This window comes from Lactuca virosa, chromosome 4 (assembly GCF_052849685.1).
Source record: "Lactuca virosa cultivar CGN04683 chromosome 4, Lactuca_virosa_CGN04683_v6, whole genome shotgun sequence".
NCBI lineage: Eukaryota > Viridiplantae > Streptophyta > Magnoliopsida > Asterales > Asteraceae > Lactuca > Lactuca virosa.
Genome location: NC_136429.1, coordinates 202,455,678 through 202,465,831, shown reverse-complemented (window position 1 = coordinate 202,465,831; position 10,154 = coordinate 202,455,678).

Below are 10,154 nucleotides of genomic sequence, written 5' to 3'. Positions count from 1 at the left end.
CTAGCTACAGTGGGACCTGCAGGTCTACGGGTGACGAATGTCATATCATTTTGACGTCTCGAACGTCGTGTTATACCGATCGATCAAGTATGGTTACAATCATATCACATGTTACCTTAATTAAACTAACAAGTTTAAGGGTAGTTAGTACATTAGTAGTTACATAGATAAGACTACTAGTACATCTTTATTTTCCCATTTCATATACATTGTGATCTTCTCACATAACCGGTAATGAAACACTATATTTTGATAATGATAGTCATACCTTGGGAAAATTCACACTTTTACAAAAGAACAAACATAGAGAACAATTGAGTCTTGGTAGAAGACTACTTTAGTAGAAAATATAGGATTTTCTAGGAAGTTTACAAACATTTACATCAAACACTTACAAACTCTTACATCAAACATTTACAAACACTTTCTATAAACTTATACAAACAATGACACTAAAATACTTATGAACTCACCAGCTTAAATGCTGATCTACGCTTTCAAAATAACTTGTAATCTCAGTTCGCCAGTAGACAGGTACCGATGACCCGGTTTGAGAAGATGGAGCACATTCAAGACTCATCTCTTATTTTGATATTCATTTTTGGTGTCTTATAAACTTCAGAACACACTTGTATTAAAATTATTACTATTAATGCAATGGATGATGTTGTTTGTCACACCCCCAAACCAAGGATGGCGGAAACGTCCGGGGGTGGAGGACGTCATGTATAGTATCACAACAACGAGTATAATAGTGCTCAAAGTAAATACAACCATCATAAATATAATTGAAAAGGTTACACCATAGTATATGTTTACCTGTTTCAAAATCAATTACATTATGATGACAAAATGAACTGTTTGACGATTTAACGTCCCATCCTCAAAGTGCTGATGTTTCACTGATTTCCTGCGAATACAAGTAGTTTTGAAATGTGTCAACAATTAAGTTGGTGAGTTCATAAGAGTTTTGATTGAGGAAGAAACCGTTTTCCTTGTAAAAGCGATAGAGTATGATTTCCAGAAAATCCAATATTTTCTTAGTTAAGTGTGAAATGAATGCTCTTATGTTATGCGATAATGAACCCTAGAACGACCCGTAGATTCCTCCTATAATCGCCCAGCGTATATAAGTTATATAAAATTCAAGTTAAATAAACCGTTGAATGTAATAGGTCTGCCCTAGGTCCACAACCAAACAAGGAACAGGAGATAAGGCGGGCCCACCAATTCTATGTCGATTGTGACTAGATTCTTATATAACTCTAGCATATACACTTACCAATTATAGCTGAAATCTAACAATTCTAGATGAAATGTAGTTTTAACAGAAATATGTTTCTAAAGAAAATCCAATATTTTCCTTATAAAAGTTATGTAGTCCTAAATCCCAAGACCGAAAGTAAACAAGTATTTTTCCATACTTAAAGTAACTCATGCAAGTTTAAATCGACATAAACTCGTTTAGTTTGGAAGTAAAACCCCTTTTCAAAGTAGAATTTTCCATGTAAACTTGAAAGATTGTTAACTACCTAGGTGAGTCGCTATAACCATACTATGACGAGAAATAACCTGCACAACGTCTTTCAGACGTTAAGATACTATGACTCTTGTCACCCGCAGACCTGCCGGTCCGGCTGTAGCTAGCAGCGAGGTGTAGGGTGTCAATCCCAATATAGATCTATACACAATTATCACGCTCTCCCTACAACAGACTCTGGTTATAACTTACAGGAATTGGGATCCCGTACTCGAACGTACGGGGAGAGAATTGCCTCACAACCTAAGTTAACTAGTTTACACATAGTTTGATATTAAAACCTCTTCCGTGGAGGAAGTGAAATTCACCTTTTCTGAATAAATTAGTGATATGAAATCCTTAAACTATTACTATTACAGTTTATCACGTAGGATATGAAAAACCCATTTGTTTTGAGAGTAAAACCTTTTTCATGTAGTAAAATCCATAAACTATGCTTATTGAAGTTTATTATATGTGTTCGAAATGAATGAGTAAAACCTTATCATGACTGACTAAATTTCAGTTTATGATGATAAACTAACAAGAAAATACTTTCAACATTTAGAACTTATGGTTATACACTTTGCTCAACATGCTACAAAGTGTTATGAAAGTTGTAAGCTGTTAACTAGTTTTTAACCTTTCTACACTGTTTTAGAGAAATTATAGAAAAATCATAGGAAGTCGAAAACTGAATCCGTAAATTCTGAGAGTTCACAAAATGTATCTGGTTTATTCATAATTTTTATTATGATTTTTGAAAGTCTTTAACTTGTGCTAAAATGTTCATATTGACAGCCTGGTCCGAATTCGTTTCTGAAATGATAGGCAGTTTTCTAAAAATCACCATAAATTGTAGAAACATCGTATGGAGATGTGGAAGTAGTCATTTTAAAGGTATGAAGCTGAGCTATTTGCATATTAAACAGTTTTGAAAGATATTAAGTTTAAGTTAGTCAAAACAGTCCGTGAATAAGACTCAACGTTTCTGATGAAAGCTGTTGTTAGAGTTTAGTTGTGTTCTTGGTGTTTTAACTTGTATTCCCCCCTGAAAACTGAAGAAAACATGAAAATTTAGGGGTATGAACTCACCTTGAGTGATTTCAGTAGATGGATGATGAAGAAGAGAAGTGTTCAGCTCAAGAATACTTAGATGATGCTTGAAGATTCGAAGATCTAACACAAATATGACGATATTTGTGTAAGCAATCTATGATTTGGATGAAGGGTAGTAGAATATCTAAGTGTAGGAGGAAGATACTTACCAAATGTGGGGGAGAACCCAAGACCAGCCTTTGAAGCTCGAATTTTAGAGAGAGGAAGTGAGAGAGAAATGGGTTTGATCCTTTTTGAGAAAGAGTGAATATTGAGGGAAGTGAAGTGAAGCTTTTCCAGCCCTTTGATCTGATTATGGGCTGGTGAAATAGTGTGAAAGGACAATTAATTGACTAAGCATGGAGGAATAGTAACTGAGGGTTGTACTATGGAAGTATGCGGAGGTTGCTCGTGTCCTTGTCCAAAGGATAAGTAAACACTCCACCTAAATATCTCACCAAATAGATTTTATTCTTAGGCAATGCTTTTCCTCAAAATATAGTTAAAATATGAATATTTGGGGTTTATTATGTTAAAATACGAGTTTGGGTGAAAATCTCGCGTTAAAATCTCGAAAAACGGGCTTAAAACGAAGTTTGGGTCAAAAACCAGCAATCTGGACCGAACCTGCGAGGTTCGGTTCTAAGGGAGTGAGAACCGAGAGTGGAGAAGGAAGGAACCGAGAGTAGAAGAGAGGACCGAAGGTGCGAGGGTTCGGGCGTGGCTCGCATCTCGGAACTGAAGGTCAAGTCCTCGGACCGAAGGTCAGGTCCTCGGACCGAAGGTGTAGTCCTCTCGGACCGAAAGTGAGAAGAGAAGAGCAGAAGGTCAGGCTCGGTTCGGAATGATCAGGGGACCGAAATAGACAGAGCGCTCGGTCCATTTCGGTTGAGAGGGTTTTGGCTCTAAGAGGTTCGGCTCCTAAGAGGTTTCGGCTCCTAAGAGGGGTTTCGGCTCCTTAAGGCTGTTTTTCGCGTAGACTTCCGTTTTCGAGCGGTTTTCGACTAAATTAAGGGTCGGGATGCCCCGAGTGATTATAAGAAGTTGAGAGAGATTTTCAGAGAGATTTGGGAGAGATTTGACATACTTGGAGAGATTTGACATGCAGAGAGAGATTTGGGAGAGATTTCACATTGTTGGAGAGATTTCTCATACAGAGAGAGATTTGGGAGAGATTTCACATACTTGGAGAGATTTCTCATACAGAGAGAGATTTGGGAGAGATTTCACATACTTGGAAAGATTTGGGAGAGATTTCACATTCTTGGAGAGATTTCTCATACAGAGAGAGATTTGGGAGAGATTTCACATACTTGGAGAGATTTGGGAGAGATTTCACATTCTTGGAGAGATTTGGGAGAGATTTCACATTCTTAGAGCGATTTCTCCTACTTAGAGAGTTTTGGGAGAGTTAGAGTGAAAGAGATTGGGAGAGACTTCTTTTGTGACCTTTTTGAGTGTTTGGCTTCGCAACGCAAGGTTAGTACATCCCGTTAAGTCTCGTTATGATTGTCATATGCCCCTGAGGGTTAAGGAATAATGTTTTATCGAGTAGTTTCATCACTTGCCCTGATTAGGGTTTAGAATTTCCGAACACGTGAAAACTCTAAGTGATACTTTGTATTTAGATTGCGAGTTGTTCAATAAGAAACATAATGGAAACCCTAATGTACAAGGGTTAGATGAGTTGACCGGTTTGAATTGTTGACTTTTGTTGACTTTGACTTGGCAAAAAATTGACAGTTGTCACATCATCCCCCCGTTAGAAAGAATTTCGTCCCGAAATTAGTGTTTCGACTGGGACTTCAATAATTTGGGGGAAAGATGGGGGAACTTTTCGTAGTATAAGAAATTGATATTGTGGGGAAACAACCCGCCTGATGTTAAATGACGTCCTTGGAATTTCTTATTGTAACTTGAGCTGAGTCGATTTAAAAGGAGTTATTGTTTTGGAATGATAGTGTATTCTACGTGTGCCTTTATGCTCTCCGCTTTATACTTGGTATTACTACTATGAATATCTTATAATGTAGTTAGCGAGTTCTAGCATTACGAATGTTTCAACAAATTATGATGAAATTTGCATTATAAGTCCTACCAGTTCTTTTATAATCGCTTGGTGTAAACTAGTCGTATATCATTAAGATTGCAAGGGCAATCGGATGGGTGACCCCGCCTTAAGCCCACAACCAAACAAGGAACAGGAAATGAGGCGGAATCCCACATCCTAAGTCCATAGAATCTTAATGATATATGGCCACAATGTTTACACTAGCCATCATAGCTTCACTAGTAAAAACCCTGCTTTTTATATAGGAGGTAAGACTTATTTGGGTTTTGTTGTGTTCCCGAGATTTATGGTTGGTATACTTTAATCAATGCTAGCTTTAGTAAAAAAAATTTAAACGTCGATGTCAGAAACACGTACTGATATTTATGGGTGGTTCCGGGGTGGTCTTTCCTGCAGTGATCGCAAGCACCCTTCCACCATCACCGGCATTTCGTGCACTTGGGCAGTCCCTTTTAAAGTGTCCCGTTTCGCCGCACTTGTGACAGGCTGGGCTAACTCCAGTGCCGGACACCTGGTTGATGGGTCGTGCTGGTGCCTTACAGAAACGGACAGTGTGCCCCTTTCTGTTGCAATTTTTGCAATGCATCTCTCGGCAAGCCCCAGTGTGATGGAAGTTACACTCGTTGCATTTCGGAAGGGTTCCAGCGTATCGATTTATGGGTGCTGGCGTGGCATGGGCTGTGGCAGCATGAACAGCAACGATCTGTTGCTTCTTAGTGAAGTCCTGGGTTGGTTGTTCCTTCTTGTTGTCCCAGAACTTCCTTTTGTTGTTCCCTCCTCTTGCTTGTTCAGGGGTGGTTATCGTAGTTTCATGGCTGGCACGATGGTCTATGAGTTGTTGTGCCAACTCCTTGGCACTCTCAAAGGTAGTTGGTCTTGAGGCCAACACGCTATCTTGAATTTGGGTGGACAATCCCTAGAGGTATCGCTCCAACTTTTTGCTTTCCGGGGTGACCATAGCGGGACAAAGGAGTGCTAGATCACAGAATCGGATGGTATAGGTTGCAAGGTCAGAGTCTGTAATTTTGAGGTTCCACAGTTCTTACTCTAGCTTTTGCACCTCTCCCCTTGGGCAATACTCTTTCAGCATCCTTGCCTTCAAGTCCTCCCAACTCATCGAGTTAGCCACTGTAAGCGTTAGTGACTTAACGTGGCCGTTCCACCAAGTAAGGGCCCGGCCGGAGAAAGTGCGAGTTGCGAATTTGACCTTGTTCGCTTCGGGGCACGCACAGATTTCGAAGACAGATTCGGTCTTCTCGAACCACTGCATCAAATCGATGACTCCCCCGCTACCATTGAATAAATCGGGTTTACCATTGGTGAAGTCCTTAAAGGAGCATTCTCTAGAAGGCCCTTGGCTGTCTCCATGAGTGGAGTTATTAGTATCGCTCCCTGCCCGTCCTGCACCATCAGTGCTGATTTGGGACATAGCAGCTGCCACCGCGGCCGTGACCGCAGCTTGGAACATAACAAGATCATATTGGGGAGGCGGCGGTGGTGGATTGGTTTGTGTCCCGCTAGTGCGTCTAATAGACCTTCGAGGCGACATTTTTCTGTTATAAAAATTTCAAAGACGAAATGGGTATAAGTCTTTTAGTATTGGTTATTAGTCGGGCGTCGTAAAAACTAGGTTATTAGTTTTCAAGTATAGTATTTCCCGATTTTTCGAATATGGAAAACAATTCATACCAGAGGTCTATATAAATAAACTTATGAATTTAGTAGAAATGACTCGATTGTAATCTTGTGATTTGTTCCATGCCCGATCCACCCCTAAGATCACCCAATGTATACCAGTTGTGTGTAATTAAGGTCCGATAGGACGTTGAACTTAATGAGTCTGCCCTAAGCCCACAACTAAACAAGGAACAGGACCTAAGGCGGACTTAGCATTTCTAAGTCGATCGTCTCTTAATTACACATAACCTTGAGGTATACATCAAGTAATCTTAGAGTTACCATAAGTAAATTGTTTGTAATAACAGGTTATGAAATATGTGGTAAACTCCCACTGAAATAAAATGCATGCCAATTTTTATTGATATACTTTGGTTATATCCTTACCATTTATATACACACGTATAAATTTTGCACTTTACCGAACTATTCTCGGTGTTTCTCCTAACGTCCCTGAGACGGAGTTATGGTAGTGAGTAGAAGTGGGTTTTGTACGGGCGTTAAGATTTACCCATCACGTTGCTCGTGCGAGAATAGGGTAGAAGAGATAATTAATAGACGTCTAATCCTATAATTACTTATAGAGGGTGATCCTTATCAGTCATGTCTATAATCACCTAGTGCATACCAGTTATACATAATCTGAGATTGAATAGACCTTCGAATAAATGACTCTACTCTAAGTCCACAACCAAACAAGGAACAGGAAGTAGAGCAATAGTCATAGATTCTGAGTCTATAATATCTTTAATTATGTATAACCTTAGCGTATGCACTCAGTCTTTATAGACCTACTAACAGGGGTCTTTAGTTTTCACATAAATTGGTTATAGTATAACCAAATACTCCTATATTATTTTTAATGTTTGTCTAATGTTTTCGATGTTTGTTTGTAGATAGAGTTGGTAAGTTTTTAGACTTGTTGCAACGCCACAACCATTCCCGGGCATATGCTAATCACTTCTGGGTCAGACATAGTTGATCCGGCTATGTCATTCCCAGACCTGACCATTCATCCCCAAGCCTACTTGTGTCGTTCAACAATCATTACTTTTGTTTTGTTCTAGTATAATGCTATCCTTAATATGTATGCATGCATGTATACTTTTAACACGAAACTATTTATTTCTAAAAATATAGTTATTTGAAAATGTTAAATCAAAGACCTTAGTCCCAATGTATTTATAGTTTGTATATCTTATGTGGTTCGATATACTTAGTTCACTATAAACAATGCTCTGATACCAATCTGTCACACCCCCAAACCAAGGATGGCGGAAACGTCCGGGGGTGGAGGACTTCATGTATAGTATCACAACAACGAGTATAATAGTGCTCAGTAAATACAACCATCATAAATATAATTGAAAAGGTTACACCATAGTATATGCTTACATGTTTCAAAATCAATTACATTATGATGACAAAATGAACTATTTGACGATTTAACCTCCCATCCTCAAAGTGCTGATGTTTTCCTGTTTCACTGATTTCCTGAGAATACAAGTAGTTTTGAAAAAGTGTCAAAAATTAAGTTGGTGAGTTCATAAGAGTTTTGTTTGAGGAAGAAACCGTTTTCCTTGTAAAAGCGATAGAGTATGATTTCCAGAAAATCCAATATTTTCTTAGTTAAGTGTGAAATGAATGCTCCTATGTTATGCGATAATGAACCCTAGAACGACCCGTAGATTCCTCCTATAATCGCCCAGCGTATATAAGTTATATAAAATTCAAGTTAAATAAACCGTTGAATGTAATGGGTCTGCCCTAGGTCCACAACCAAACAAGGAACAGGAGATAAGGTGGGCCCACCAATTCTAAGTCGATTGTGACTAGATTCTTATATAACTCTAGCATATACACTTACCAATTATAGCTGAAATCTAACAATTCTAGATGAAATGTAGTTTTAACAGAAATATGTTTCCAAAGAAAATCCAATATTTTCCTTATAAAAGTTATGTAGTCCTAAATCCCAGGACCGAAAGTAAACAAGTATTTTTCCATACTTAAAGTAATTCATGCAAGTTTAAATCGACATAAACTCGTTTAGTTTGGAAGTAAAACCCCTTTTCAAAGTAGAATTTTCCATGTAAACTTGAAAGATTGTTAACTACCTAGGTGAGTCGCTATAACCATACTATGACGAGAAATAACCTGCACAACGTCTTTCAGACGTTAAGATACTATGACTCTTGTCACCCGCAGACCTGCCGGTCCGGCTGTAGCTAGCAGCGAGGTGTGGGGTGTCAATCCCAATATAGATCTATACACAATTATCACGCTCTCCCTACAAGAGACTCTGGTTATAACTTACAAGAATTGGGATCTCGTACTCGAACGTACGGGGAGAGAATTGCCTCACAACCTAAGTTAACTAGTTTACACATAGTTTGATATTAAAACCTCTTCCGTGGAGGAAGTGAAATTCACCTTTTCTGAATAAATTAGTGATATGAAATCCTTAAACTATTACTATTATAGTTTATCACGTAGGATATGAAAAACCCATTTGTTTTGAGAGTAAAACCTTTTTCATGTAGTAAAATCCATAAACTATGCTTATTGAAGTTTATTATATGTGTTCGAAATGAATGAGTAAAACCTTATCATGACTGACTAAATTTCAGTTTATGATGATAAACTAACAAGAAAATACTTTCAACATTTAGAACTTATGGTTATACACTTTGCTCAACATGCTACAAAGTGTTATGAAAGTTGTAAGCTGTTAACTAGTTTTTAACCTTTCTACACTGTTTTAGAGAAATTATAGAAAAATCATACGATGTCGAAAACTGAATCCCTAAATTCTGAGAGTTCGCAAAATGTGTCTAGTTTATTCATAATTTTTATTATGATTTTTGAAAGTCTTTAACTTGTGTTAAAATGTTCATATTCACAGACTGGTCCGAATTCGTTTCTGAAATGATATGCAGTTTTGTAAAAATCATCATAAATCGTAGAAAAATCATAGAAAAATCATCATAGGCAGTAGTCATTTTAAAGGCATGAAGCTGAACTATTTGCATATTAAACATTTTTGAAAGATATTAAGTTTAAGTTAGTCAAAATAGTCCGTGAATAAGACTCAACTTTTCTGATGAAAGCTGTTGTTTGTGTTTAGTTGTGTTCTTGGTGTTTTAACTTGTATTCCCCCCCTGAAAACTGAAGAAAACATTAAAATGTAGGGGTATCAACTCACCTTGAGTGATTTCAGTAGATGGATGATGAAGAATAGAAGTGTTCAACTCAAGAACACTTAGATGATGCTTGAAGATTCGAAGATCTAACACAAATATGACGATATTTGTGTAAGCAATCTATGATTTGGATGAAGGGTAGTAGAATATCTAAGTGTAGGAGGAAGATACTTACCAAATGTGGGGGAAGAACCCAAGACCAGCCTTTGAAGCTCGAATTTTAGAGAGAGGAAGTGAGAGAGAAATGGGTTTGATCCTTTTTGAGAAAGAGTGAATATTGAGGGAAGTGAAGTGAAGCTTTTCCAGCCCTTTGATCTGATTATGGGCTGGTGAAATAGTGTGAAAGGACAATTAATTGACTAAGCATGGAGGAATAGTAACTGAGGGTTGTACTATGGAAGTATGGGCAGGTTGCTTGTGTCCTTGTCTAAAGGATAAGTCAATACTCCACCTAAATATCTCACCAAATAGATTTTATTCTTAGGCAATGATTTTCCTCAAAATATAGTTAAAATATGAATATTTGGGGTTTATTATGTTAAAATACGTGTTTGGGTGAAAATCCCGCGTTAAAATCTCGAAAAAC